Source organism: Bos mutus, chromosome 1 (genome assembly GCF_027580195.1).
Source record: "Bos mutus isolate GX-2022 chromosome 1, NWIPB_WYAK_1.1, whole genome shotgun sequence".
NCBI classification, from domain to species: Eukaryota; Metazoa; Chordata; class Mammalia; order Artiodactyla; family Bovidae; genus Bos; species Bos mutus.
The window spans coordinates 82,723,517-82,737,371 of NC_091617.1; the positions used below are offsets into that span (position 1 = coordinate 82,723,517).

At 38.2% G+C, this 13,855-nt stretch overlaps 1 long non-coding RNA gene and 3 other non-coding genes across 5 annotated transcripts; all 4 read right to left on the bottom strand.

The window, feature by feature from the left end:
- Window positions 1–213: 213 nt before the first annotated feature.
- On the bottom strand, window positions 214–8,091 carry LOC106701538 (uncharacterized). 2 transcript variants are annotated; one of them, XR_011464588.1, is made up of 5 exons: window positions 7,729–8,091; window positions 4,765–4,934; window positions 3,557–3,662; window positions 2,711–2,759; window positions 214–818 (listed from the first exon to the last, which is right to left on the bottom strand). It is a non-coding gene; the product is annotated as an uncharacterized lncRNA (long non-coding RNA). The 2 variants fall into 2 exon arrangements; XR_001351934.2 differs by lacking the exon at window positions 4,765–4,934 and having other exon boundaries at window positions 7,729–7,955.
- Window positions 2,827–2,958, bottom strand: LOC138989463 (small nucleolar RNA SNORA63). Its single transcript, XR_011465769.1, has one exon. It is a non-coding gene; the product is annotated as a small nucleolar RNA SNORA63 (small nucleolar RNA).
- On the bottom strand, window positions 3,295–3,469 carry LOC138989526 (small nucleolar RNA SNORA81). Its single transcript, XR_011465819.1, has one exon. It is a non-coding gene; the product is annotated as a small nucleolar RNA SNORA81 (small nucleolar RNA).
- On the bottom strand, window positions 3,738–3,868 carry LOC138989467 (small nucleolar RNA SNORA63). Its single transcript, XR_011465770.1, has one exon. It is a non-coding gene; the product is annotated as a small nucleolar RNA SNORA63 (small nucleolar RNA).
- Window positions 8,092–13,855: the final 5,764 nt, after the last annotated feature.

The window sequence follows — 13,855 nt, forward strand, 5'->3', positions numbered from 1 at the left end:
ATCTGCAATTGATCAATCTTCATCCTCCTGCCAAGCAGCAGCTAACTTGGAACTATTAAACCCTTTTATGAAAAGCCATGTTCATTGTATCCTTTGTGTATAATTTTATAACTAGAATAAAATATTACTATAGACTGCTGTTTTATCTTTTTCCTTTGAAAATATGGATTATGGCAAGAAGTACAAATCTTTAAAAAATAAGGACCAAACAACTTTAGAGAAAAAATACTTCACTGTAATTTATTGAACATTCAATAAACATTCAACTAACTGCTAATAAAATGCCTTACTGGAAAAAATGATACCAAACAAAATAAATATAAGTATTTTCTTAAAAAATCATTTTAAAGTTAGCTCTATTCAGTTAGTGACTAATACAATAAAGGCAGACAAACTTTATAAATAGCTGCTTTTATATCTTTCAGGCCATATTATTAAATGATGGCAAATGCTCAATACAACCATGTGTAGAGAACTAGGAAATAAGAAGATAAAGCCAATGACTACCCTCACATGAAATCATGTCTGAAGTTGCTTTGTTATCAAAATCTGTATTTTTAATCTGTTGTGAGCACTGAGACAAGCTTCACATATTATCCTCAAAAGAAACACAATGCACAATGTGATTGCCTGTTCAGCAATAGCAAGCACTACATTCATAACCATTTCATTCCAGGGATTAAATTAGGTCAGCCACAGTCTTTGGCATTTCCTCCACCGTAATGTGGTAGAAAGTCTCAGTGTCATAAAGATTCTTCTTGTCTTCTTCAATGTTTATGGCCACAGCTTTCCTCCCAAATTGACTCCCGCTTCCAATTCTGAACAAAAGAAAAATTATTCACCAGAATATCAGTTATCAAGTATTACATGAAGTACAAATGATATGAATTACTTGTTAACCACCAGTGGCTCTTTCTTTGCCAAGATTATACTTGGAGGGCTTCTAATCAGAGCACTAGATGCTAATCACAAAATCTAGAGAAAAAGAAAATATTACTTTTGTGGTTGTTCAAAAAGATTCGTCTGGCTGCGAGACCAGATTCTATCAGGCAGCCTGAGTGTTATTACTTATAGAGCAGACTACAGAATTGTGCTTGGGGTAGTGAAATTAAAGCCTGTGCCAAAGTGGGCCAAGAGCAGGTGTTAGCCTGGGACAGATGTAAATACCAGACAAAAGAAAAGGAACAGGTGTGCGATCCTTTTGACACATTTTTGGAACTACAAATTGAAAATATAAATTCTGGAATGTTAACTATTGCTTAGGACTATTCTGTCCAAGGCAATAACCACTAGCTACATGTGGTTATTTAAATTAAAACTAAATAAAATAGAAAATGTAACCCCCAGTTGCATTAACCGTATTTCAGTAGATTCTTGTGGCCTGTCACCACTGTGTTGGGCAGCATGGATATGGAACATTTCCCTCACTACAGAAAGTTCTACTGGACAGACTTGGTTTAGGACTTAAAATTTTTCTGTGTTTGGGGAACCTCTAGAAAATGTGTATGGTAATTTTTTATTTATTTATTTATCACCATATTTATCACTGATTTCTGCTCAGGTCACCTCATACACTGTAACACTATTGACTGTACCACTGTATCACTATTACCGCCACAGCCCTCTACTAAAACAGATGATAGGCCCAGTCAAAAATGTCTTGGCTGGAACAACTTAAAATATCAAATAACCAGGACAAGAGGAAAACAAATAGGAAAACACCGACTTGCTCTTTATCCAAACAACATGCTGGTGCACTTAAGAGTCTATGTTCTAAATCAGGTCAATACCATTTCTGAGCATCACCTCATCATCTATTCTTACCAACTACTACTATATTTTCTGACAAAGTTATTTTTATATAAGTAGCATGACATAATTCAACTTATTTAAGTGATAAAGCTACTATAACTAAGCCTGGGTCAACATAAATTGCTACCAGAAAATGCCAAGAAAAATCTCAATTATTCAGGAAATCATCAAGAATGCACAAGATATGAGAAACATGACCAAAAAAAAAAGACTTGTGTGTAAGTTAAGAAAGACAACCAGATCTAACAGCATTAGTGATGTTCCCTTTGAATATAAACTATCAGTTCAGTTCAGTTCAGTCGCTCAGTCGTGCCTGACTCTTTGCAACACCTTGAATAGAAACTATATAAAGTCCAAAATCTGAACTACATTTCACATTGTTTTCCCACTGTGTTCTGATTAACCACAAATCTTTCTAAGGACAATTTAAATACCACTTTTCATCAACACATTTCCTGATTCATTTATCTGATTTTCAAAGTTGTCTGGCTGACAACATCATACTTGAAAAAACAATACATGATTTATTTTTCCAGAATAAAAGCAAATAATTCAGTGAAGATGACAAATACTCAACTGAGAATACAGCTTTCACAAGAAGTGGGCAGATCATAGTTCAAAACCATCAACATTAGTTGTACATAAAAATATGAGCCTGAGATATGATAATATATTCAAATTCTAATTCAAAAGCAACTTCTATACAATCTTTCAGGACACAAAATTGTAATGAACTTCCTATAAATCACACCGCTGTCTGTGGAGTAATCTTTATTTCCCTATATTGCTTGAGCTGACAAAGACAATGAAAAATCTTCCCCTCACAATCAACTTTTAGTAGATAAATAACATAATGAAATTAAATACCAGTAAGTCAGTATCAAAATGTAGTTTGTACCTTATCAAGGAGTTCCCTCTTGGTAATGCCTCTTTCTTTCTGTCAGCACCTGCAAAATATTAATAAGCCTTAACTCTCAGGAGTCATTTGTTGAGTCAGGGTTTAAACTGGTAAATGTGTATGAAACCATGCATCCCTGGGTGCTACAGTGGCATGGCAGACAGGACTTGAAAGGAAGCAGTCTTATTTTGAGCAGGGGGCAAAGACAATGCAGCACTTCTCAGCTACGTTGTAATTGGATCCTGCTTCAGTTTATTAAGGAAATAATGAGATATTAACAGTGTCTTAAGGAGCAATACCAGGGAAGAACAGCTCCTGCCACATAAGAGACTGAAATCCTGACATGCGTTTTCTCAGATCCAGTCTACCCTTTGTCTTGAGTCCTTTAAAAGAACAGCCTGTGTACTGGCTGGTCCCTCATATGTCATAGACAGCATACAATTCCTTCCTTACAGTATTTCAGAGAGGAAAATGTTAATTCAGATCAGTGTCAGAATAAAAAGCCATTTGACTTCTTACTTCTAGCCCTACCATTGGAAGAAACCCATTAGAAATTCATTCTTTTAATTCTGCCAAAATACTGATATTACTGTGCCAAATTTTAGAACAAAATACTCTGGAGTTAGTTACCTGTAGTTTTTCTACTATCTGGTATGGTTGTTTTTCTTCTTGTGTTTACTTTGTTAGCTTTATTACAAGCACTAAGACACTGCAGATACTAGTTACTACAATTTTAGCACAGAGCTTAAATAAGGAGGTAAAAAAAAATCCTGGCTATAATTTTTATGTACATTAATTAGAAAAACATTACTCTATTTCAAAATTATAAGATACAATAATATATACCTTTCAATGATCAGTTCTTTCTTGACTAGAATTTGAAATGGATCTCTCAGGAACTTTTTGAGGACTTCAGCATGTTGATTGGCATTAAGGCAGAAAGGGACACAACCTTAAAAAAGAGACAATGACTAATTATGATGACATATCAACTATAACAGTTTTCATAATAACACTTAGAGGAATAATGTTTGAGACCAAGCGTCCCTGTCTTACTACAGAACTGAGCTAGACAGAGATTGTAGGAAACAATTGCTTTTGGCAGGGGAAAGGGCAATATAGCACTTCACAGCTATATTGCAACAGTTATTCCAACCTGCCCTCTGCAAAAAATCACATGCACAGCTGAGTCCTTAAATTTGATTTCTGGTAAAACTTGTGGATTTGACCTTTAATCCTTTGGCTCAATATTTTTTATCAGCTTCATCCAAAATAAGCATCTTGGTCCATTTGGGAAAGTGAAAAAAAGTTTTACTTAAAGAGTGAGTTGTGCATAGAGACTTCCTTCCAGAGACCACAGTACAGAGGAGGGGGGAGGGAAGAAGAAGTTTACATGAAGGAATCTGACAAACTCTCTCAGCCACATGATCAAGGTCAACATCAATAGTAAAAACACTTGATAGAATGAAATGAAAATGGTATTTTACCTCTGTGGTCTTCCTCCTCAAGATCCCTAACTACAGTCTAATCTTGAGGAAAACGTCAGACAAATTCCACTACAAGTGCATCCTACTAACTATCTGACCAATGCTTCTCAAAATGGTGAAGGTCATTAAAAAAAAAAATGGTGGGGAGGGAGAGGAATTTGAATAACTGTTACAGGCAAGAAGAGCTTAAGGAGACATAATTAAATGTCATGTGGTATCCTGAACAGGATCCTGGAACAGAATAAGAACACTAGGTGAAAACTAAGGAAGCCTGAATAGATTCTGGACTTTAATTAATAATGTGTCAATGTTGGTTCATTAATTTTAACAAATGTGCCAAACTAATATAAGTTGTTAACAATATAGGAACCTGGGAACGCTCATCCCAATTTTCCTGTAAACTTAAAACTGTTCTAAAAAATAAAGCCTATTAAAGAAAAGTCTTAGTATCATCTCTAGATACTCATGCTTGGCAATGGCTTAAACAATTAGGATAATTATTTTCCTTCCCATAACCTAAATATCACTGGTTTAAAAATGCCCTAGGAAAAATATGCCAACACTTACAAAGATATCTTCTACATCAAATGTTCTCCCTGGAGTACCAGGGATGTTGTGTGCTGCCTCTTCCATCAGCTTACAGTTTTTGCATTTTATTTTGAACACTTGTTCCATACACTGCAGGCATGACAAGTTGCTCCCAGGTAGTATCCAAGTGCTAGAAGTATCTTTTGGATCTAAAAGTCAAAAGCTTAAATTATTATGTTCTGCAAATAAAGCCTCCATCACATGACTTTCAAAGCACATGGCTAAATGTTAAACTGTTTATATTTAGTTTAAAATTCTGGTCTGCTAACAGTTTTTATGCAGCACAATGTAGAATCACTTCCAAGCTTACAAGGCAGACAAATCAAACTGCTTCAAGATAAAATCTTTTTAAGCATCTCATTTTTAATTTTAGATTTTTGTGTCCTTTCAAAATTGGGATCCTCAGTTTTCTACACATACCAGCTAAATAATTCAAGAACCCAAACAAACATTTTCTACATTATTCTGTTACGTATAAGACACATAAGTAGGGAAATAAGCTCTATATTTATACAGCCATGGCAAATTGTTCTGATATGTATTCACTGATTATCATTCACTTCAAAAATAAGTATCTTTCCAATAGGAAACTTATACAGCCTTGAGTTTTTTTCCCATTGTGTTTTAATTGGCAGACTTGACGTTAATAAAGCCTATAGCTTTGTTAAGAAAAGCTTTATTTTAGAGCTAACATAGCAATAAGCTTTGAAAATAGCAAGCAAAACATGTATCACGAGTGACAAAGATTCCTAACTAATTACAGAGACTGCAGTTTTCATGTTGCAAAACTGCATTTAAACTTAACAACAATAACAAAAAGGGCATAGGTTCTGTCTACTATAAAAGAAAGAAAGCTTTAATTTCTTGGTCTGTTGAAAGCCCAGGTGAAGTGGACTACCATGAATTTATTACAAGTCTATCCAGTGTGCAATTTTTGTAGCCCTTTGAGGAGGCTTGCTGCAGGCACAAAGAATACAAATAGTTGGATTCACCCCTGGTTGAAGTTTTCTCTGGTGGGCAACAGCTAGTAATAATTGGTAGCATTTATAAACCTTGGGGATGGTAGTACAGGTTTTTGGTAGTTATGATTTTAGAGATAAACCAAGGTTCAGAAATGTTAAATGACTTGTTTACTATTACTTAGGTAACAGTCAATAGTTGCTAAGATTAGACCTTTAATTTTCATAATTCTACATTCTCTTCAAGGTGGTGGAAAGGTTTTTCTGGAGAAAAACTGGGAAAAGTTCCCAAGAGGAATTTTAGAGAATAGTTTGTAAGTGAACTATGTTAACACTGTAAACACTAAGGAAATAAAAAAAAAACATAAAACTCCTACAAAGCTTGACATTTGGTTTTTAAAACATACTAAGTCTACCTCACCATAAACAGCCACTGACCATAAACCTATTTTTTGGCTTTATTTCTCACCCTATAGTCATTTTCTTTCCCTTGGAGAGTGCTAATGTTTCTTGCTGTTTATAACACAATGAATATTAAAGCATGTAAGATTATACATGGGGAACAATTTCTGAGACTAAAATATAAATTTTTATTATATTAGCCTGGCTTACAGATTTGTGATTTGATAAAGTTGGTATATTATGGTCTAAAATATCTGCTTTAACTATTATTGAATAGTACGTTTCTTTGCAATGAAACTCACAATATTCATAATATTCTTAATTACTTGGCTTTTTTCAACTTAAAACTAAAATACTTATTATCTAATAATTTATGCCAAAAATTCACATTTACTAAAAGTTAAAGTGTAATGGTTAATCATAGATAAAATTAATAAATTTCAATGCCCCAGGCACTTGATAAGAATTTAATACAACAATCCTATGAAGTGGATACAATTATTATCATTTCTACTTTAAAGAAGAGGAGATGGAGGCCCAGAAAGATTAGGTAACTTGCCTACTGCCATCAAAGTGTGAAACTAGGTTTTGAACCCAGGTGTGTCTCATTCCAGAATACCCTTCACTGCCTTAATCATTACCTATGCAATGATGTATGGATCTCTTGCATGAATATAACCTTATCCACTGATATCAAAGTCAAATGATAGGCCATTGTGATTTAATACATATACAATATACTTTCATCATCACACACTAAGTCAATATTCCTTGACAATTTAATACAGTTTCTTCCCTTAAATATAAGGTAAATGCCACAGCAAAGAACCTAAATATAAAACAACTTTCCAGGCCCCCTGAAAGATAAATTTGCTTTTGTTAGGTTCATTCTAACAATTAATAGAGCTCCCGGGGAATCTTTCTTTGAAATGCACACCTGAGAAGGACAGAACTGAAATGGCTTTTAAAGTGTCCTGGCCCCATTACTTTCTAGTTGCATAATCTTGGGCTTCATTAGAACACGGATTATAATACTCCCTATATAGGCAGTGCTATGAAAGGACGCTGTAAATGGTTAGGAGGTTTTATAAATGGTATTCTTGCTTAGGATTGCCAAATAAAAAACAGGACGCCCAGTTAAGCTTCAGACAAATAACTAATACTGTTTTATATTTTTAATTTGATTTGATATCGCAGACATTTATAATAAAAATTGTGTTGTTTATCTGAAATTTAAATTTTAACCAGCATCCTGTATTTTTATCGCTAAATCTGTCAACCCTATTCTTGGCCCCATAGGTAGGAGGTGCCTGGAGGATGGTAGGCCCAGTTCCATTCCCCCCACTCCCACCGCTAACGGGAGAAACTAAGGCAAAGGGCAGGTTGAAGAGTGAATCTCGAGCAGGGGAAGAAAGGGGAGGGCTGGGTGGAGGAGGACTTCTCACGGGTGGGGCTGAAAGCAGAATCCGCTGACAAGCAGATTCTACCGAGCCTCCCGAACCCCCGCAACTCGCACCGCTCAGGCGGGCCAACACCCCAAGCCCCCATCCCCGGGCAGGAACACAGCCGCCTTTCCACCCACCGTTGCCTGGGAGGCAGCAGCAGCAGCACGCTCTGGACTCGCTGCCACCGGTTCCTCTCAGTCGCCATCAGCAGCACCGACATCACAGAGGCCGCCGCCATGTCCCTGGAGCCTGGACGCTTGTTGATGTGCAACTCCTTCTCAGATGTGACCCAAATCGTCCCTCCAGACCGTACGGAACTCTCTTGTCCTCCTCTGGCCACCGTCCAGTCTGATCCAAGAAGTAGGCCAATCCGAGCGAGGCATTCAGAGGGGGCGTCACCGCTAAAACCAATCAAAGAAGAGAGCAGAGCTGCAGTGCAGGAGATGGCTGCGTGCCCGTGGGGGTCCCTGCTTTGTTCGTAGGGTAGGGCCTGCTGTTGTCAGACCTTTTAGGCTACCTGAGTGCCCCATGGATATTTCTTTCTGTGGTTTATGGGGTTCTTTTTCTCTCATGGGCTTCAGGGCGAAGAGCCCTTATATGACCCTTAATCTTACAGAATTTTCTGAGGGGAAGAAGCAAGGGGGAATGTCCTGATATAAAAGGGTGTGGGGTATGAAAAATACAACATTTTATAATGTTTCCAAAAATGTGAAAAACATGTATTTAAAACAAATCCTCCTCTTAACTGTCTCAAAATTGAAATTACAGAATTTTAAAATAAACTTATTTATTCTGTATTATGTTTAAAAAATTGAGATATAATCGACACATAGCATTGTATAAGTTTAAGCTGTGCAACCTATTGGTTTGATACCTTTATGTATTGCAATATGATTGCCACCATAGGATTAGCCAACACCTCTCTCATGTCACATAATTATGATTTCTTTTTTGATGGGACATTTAAGATCTACTCTTCTAGCAACTTTGAAGTACATGATACAGTATTGTTGACTACAATCACTAATGCAGTGCATTAGATCTCTAGAACTTACTAGTCTTCTAGTTGCAAGTTTGTAGACTATTTTTACAGCAATAATGAGCATAAGATAGAGCTTAACCCTTCCCCCACTTAAAAAAATCAGGTTATTCTTACTATTGAGATTTAAGAGTTCTTGTATTTTAACAGTCTTTTTTTTTTTTTTAAGTTCTTTGTATGGTTTAGATAATAGTCCTTTTTTTTTTAACAGAGAATTATATTTTTCATACATATTTTCTATCAACCCATAACTTCTCCTTTTATTCTCTTAATAGTATCTTTCACACAGCAGAAAAGCTTCATTTTAATGAAGTCTATCTTATCAAGTTTTTTTCATGGTACATACCTTTGGTATTGTACCTAGGAAGTCTTCACTGAATCCTAGGTTATCTAGATTTTCTCCTATGTTATGTTGTTGTTTGTTGTTGTTCATTTGCTAAGTCATGTCCGACTCTTTGCAACCCCATGGACTGCAGTACACCAGGCTTCCCTGTCCTTCACCATCTCCTGGAGTTAGCTCAAACTCATGTCCATTGAGTCGGTGATGCTATCCAACCGTCTCATCCTCTGCTGCCCGCTTCTCCTCCTGCACTCAGTCTTTCCCAGTATCAGGTCTTTTCCAAGGAGTCGGGTCTTTGAATCAGGTGGCCAAAGTATTGGAGCTCCAGTTTCAGCATCAACCTTTTCAATGAATATTCAGGGTTGAATTCCCTTCAGATTTACTAGTTTGATTTCCTTGCTGTCCAAGGGACTCTCAAGCATCTTCTCCAGCACCACAATTTGAAAGCATCAATTCTTTGGTGCTCAGCCTTCTTTATGGTCCAACTCTCATATTTGTATATGACTACTGGTATGACTACCATACATACATGTGACTATATGGACCTTAGTTCCAAAGTGATGTCTCTGCTTTTTAATACACTGTCTAGGTTTGTCATAGCTTTCCTTCCAAGGGGCAAGCATCTTTGAATTTCATGGCTGCTGTCACCATCCACAGTAATTTGGGAACCCAAGAAAATAAAATCTGCCACTGTTTCCACTTTTCCCCCTTCTATTTGTCATGGAGTAATGGGACGGGATGCCATGATCTTAATTTTTTGAATGTTGAGTTTTAAGCCAGCTTTCTCACTGTCCTCTTTCACCTTCATCAAGAGGCTTTTTATTTCCTCTTCAATTTCTGCCATTAGAGTGGTATCATCTGCATATCTGAGGTTGTTGATACTTCTCCTAGCAATCTTTATTCCAGCTTGTCATTCTTCCAACCTGGCATTTTGTATGATATACTCTGCATAGAAGTTAAATGAGCAGGGTGATAATATACAGCCTTGATGTACTCCTTTCCCAATTTTGAACCAGGCTGTTGTTGTTCCATGTCCAGTTCTAACTGTTGCTTCTTGACCTGCATACAGGTTTCTCAGGAAACAAGTAAGGTGGTCTGGTATTCAGATCTCTTTAAGAATTTTCCACAGTTTGTTGTGATCCACATAGTCAATGAAGCAGAAGTAGATGTTTTTCTGGAATTCCCTTGCTTTCTCCATGGCCCAATGAATGTTGCCAATTTGATTTCTGGTTCCTCTGTCTTTTCTAAATCCAGCTTGTACATCTTGGTTCATGTACTGTTGAAGGCTAGCTTGAAGGATTTTGAGCATTACCTTGCTAGCATGTGCAATGAGTGCAAATACACGGTAGTTTGAACATTCTTTTTCATTGCCCTTCTATGGGATCGGAATGAAAACTGTTATGGGAATTTTATTGTTTTGTGTTTTACATTTAGGTCAGTGATTCATTTTGAGTTAATTTTCTGAAGGGAAAAAATGGTTCCATACAACAATTGTTTTCATTTTGTTTTAATTATGTATATTTATGTCTGCTGTGTCATGAGGTAAAATTTATGTCATGCTATGGTTTGCAGTCTAAGAAGTTTGAATAGCTTTGCTGTAGTCAGTGGTGCTCACTGTGTGGTCCCAGGACCAGCAGCATCAGTAATCCTGGGTACTTGTTAGAAATGCACATTCTCAGATCTCATCCCACACTACTGAATCAGAATCCCTGAAGGCAAGGACTAGGAGTTTGTATTTTTTAAAAATTCATCTATATTTCCAGGTGATTCTGCTAGTTTGAGAACCACTGATTTAGACTAAACCAGGTGGCCCAATGGTACCTCACCTCATTTGTGGCACCCAGGGTGGAACCTTTGTCTTTCTCTTCATTGTCAGAGGCATTGCTGACAATCCACCAAAAGGGAGGTAGAATCTACTTTGGTAGTGCTTGTAGGATGATTTGTCTTTCCAAGCTCAGGCAAATCCTTACCTGAAGGCAGAAAATGGTCTAGAGTCATATGTTTAGTGATACACACTTTGGTTCTTATACCCACAGCATCTACAAAATGAGACTAAAGTCATACAAGGTTACTGTGGTGATTAAATGATATTTGTGAAATGCCTGCCATCATACCAGGTGGTACAGAGCAGTCACTTACTATATGGTGGTGATCAGATCAGATCAGATCAGATCAGTTGCTCAGTCGTGTCCAACTCTTTGTGACCCAATGAATCGCAGCATGCCAGGCCTCCCTGTCCATCACCAACTCCTGGAGTTCACTCAGACTCACGTCGATCGAGTCAGTGATGCCATCCAGCCATCTCATTCTCTGTCATCCCCTTCTCCTCTTGCCCCCAATCTCTCCCAGCATCAGAGTCTTTTCCAATGAGTCAACGCTTCGCATGAGGTGGCCAAAGTACTGGATTTTCAGCTTTAGCATCATTCCTTCCAAAGAAATCCCAGGGCTGATCTCCTTCAGAACGGACTGGTTGGATCTCCTTGCAGTCCAAGGGACTCTCAAGAGTCTTCTCCAACACCACAGTTCAAAAGCATCAATTCTTCGGCACTCAGCCTTCTTCACAGTCCAACTCTCACATCCATACATGACCACAGGAAAAACCATAGCCTTGACTAGACGAACCTTTGTTGGCAAAGTAATGTCTCTGCTTTTGAATATGCTATCTAGGTTGGTCATAACTTTCCTTCCAAGGAGTAAGCGTCTTTTAATTTCATGGCTGTGGTCACCATCTGCAGTGATTTTGGAGCCCAAAAAATAAAGTCTGACACTGCTTCCATTGTTTCCTCATCTATTTCCCATGAAGTGATGGGACTGGATGCCATGATCTTCGTTTTCTGAACGTTGAGCTTTAAGCCAACTTTTTCACTCTCCACTTTCACTTTCATCAAGAGGCTTTTGAGTTCCTCTTCACTTTCTGCCATAAGGGTGGTGTCATCTGCATATCTGAGGTTATTGATATTTCTCCCGGCAATCTTGATTCCAGCTTGTGTTTCTTCCAGTCCAGCGTTTCTCATGATGTACTCTGCATATAAGTTAAATAAACAGGGTGACAATATACAGCCTTGACGTACTCCTTTTCCTATTTGGAACCAGTCTGTTTTTCCATGTCCAGTTCTAACTGTTGCTTCCTGACCTGCATACAGGTTTCTCAAGAGGCAGGTCAGGTGGTCTGGTATTCCCATCTCTTTCAGAATTTTCCACAGTTTATTGTGATCCACACAGTCAAAGGCTTTGGCATAGTCAATAAAGCAGAAATAGATGCTTTTCTGGAACTCTCTTGCTTTTTCCATGGTCCAGCGGATGTTGGCAATTTGATCTCTGGTTCCTCTGCCTTTTCTAAAACCAGCTTGAACATCAGGAAGTTCACGGTTCACATATTGCTGAAGCCTGGCTTGGAGAATTTTGAGCATTACTTTACTAGCGTGTGAGATGAGTGCAATTTTGCAGTAGTTTGAGCATTCTTTGGCATTGCTTTTCTTTGGGATTGGAATGACAACTGACCTTTTCCAGTCCTGTGGCCACTGCTGACTCTTCCAAATTTGCTGGCATATTGAGTGCAGCACTTTCACAGCATCATCTTTCAGGATTTGGAATAGCTCAACTGGAATTCTATCACCTCCACTAGCTTTGTTCGTAGTGATGCTTCCTAAGGCCCACTTGACTTCACATTCCAGGATGTCTGGCTCTAGGTGAGTGATCATACCATCATGATTATCTGGGTCGTGAAGATCTTTTTTGTACAGTTCTTCTGTGTATTCTTGCCATCTCTTCTTAATATCTTCTGCTTCTGTTAGGTCCATACCATTTCTGTCCTTTATCGAGCCCATCTTTGCATGAAATGTTCCTTTGGTATCTCTGATTTTCTTGAAGAGATCTCTAGTTTTTCCCATTCTGTTGTTTTCCTCTATTTCTTTGCATTGATTGCTGAAGAAGGCTTTCTTATCTCTTCTTGCTATTCTTTGGAACTCTGCATTCAGATGTTTATATCTTTCCTTTTCTCCTTTGCTTTTCACCTCTCTTCTTTTCACAGCTATTTGCAAGGCCTCCCCAGACAGCCATTTCGCTTTTTTGCATTTCTTTTCCATGGGGATGGTCTTGATCCCTGTCTCCTGTACAATATCACGAACCTCATTCCATAGTTCATCAGGCACTCTGTCTATCAGATCTAGGCCCTTAAATCTATTTCTCACTTCCACTGTATAATCATAAGGGACTTGATTTAGGTCATACCTGAATGATCTAGTGGTTTTCCCTACTTTCTTCAATTTAAGTCTGAATTTGGCAATAAGGAGTTCATGGTCTGAGCCACAGTCAGCTCCTGGTCTTGTTTTTGCTGACTGTATAGAGCTTCTCCATCTTTGGCTGCAAAGAATATAATCAATCTGATTTCGGTGTTGACCATCCAGTGATATCCATGTATAGAGTCTTCTCTTGTGTTGTTGGAAGAGGGTGTTTGTTATGACCAGTGATATGGTGGTGATAGCTGCTGTAATTGACACTGCCTATCACAACTGGTAAAGAATCCGCTTGCAATGCAGGAGAGCCCAGTTCAATCCCTGGCTTGGGAATATCCCCCAGAGAAGGGATAGGCTACCTACTCCAGTATTCATGGGCTTCCCTGGTGGCTCAGATGGTAAAGATTCCGCCTGCAACGCTGGAGACCTGGGCTCGATCCCTGGGTTGGGAAGATCCCCTGGAGGAGGGCATGGCAACCCACTCCAGTGTTGTTGCCTGGAGTATGCCTATGGATAGAGGAGCCTGGCGGGCTACAGTTCATGGGATTGCAAATAGTCAGATACTACTGAGCAACTAAGCACGTCGCAACCTTTGGCATATAATTGATATTCAATAGATGTGACTGATTATTAATTTGTTCAGTAGAGAG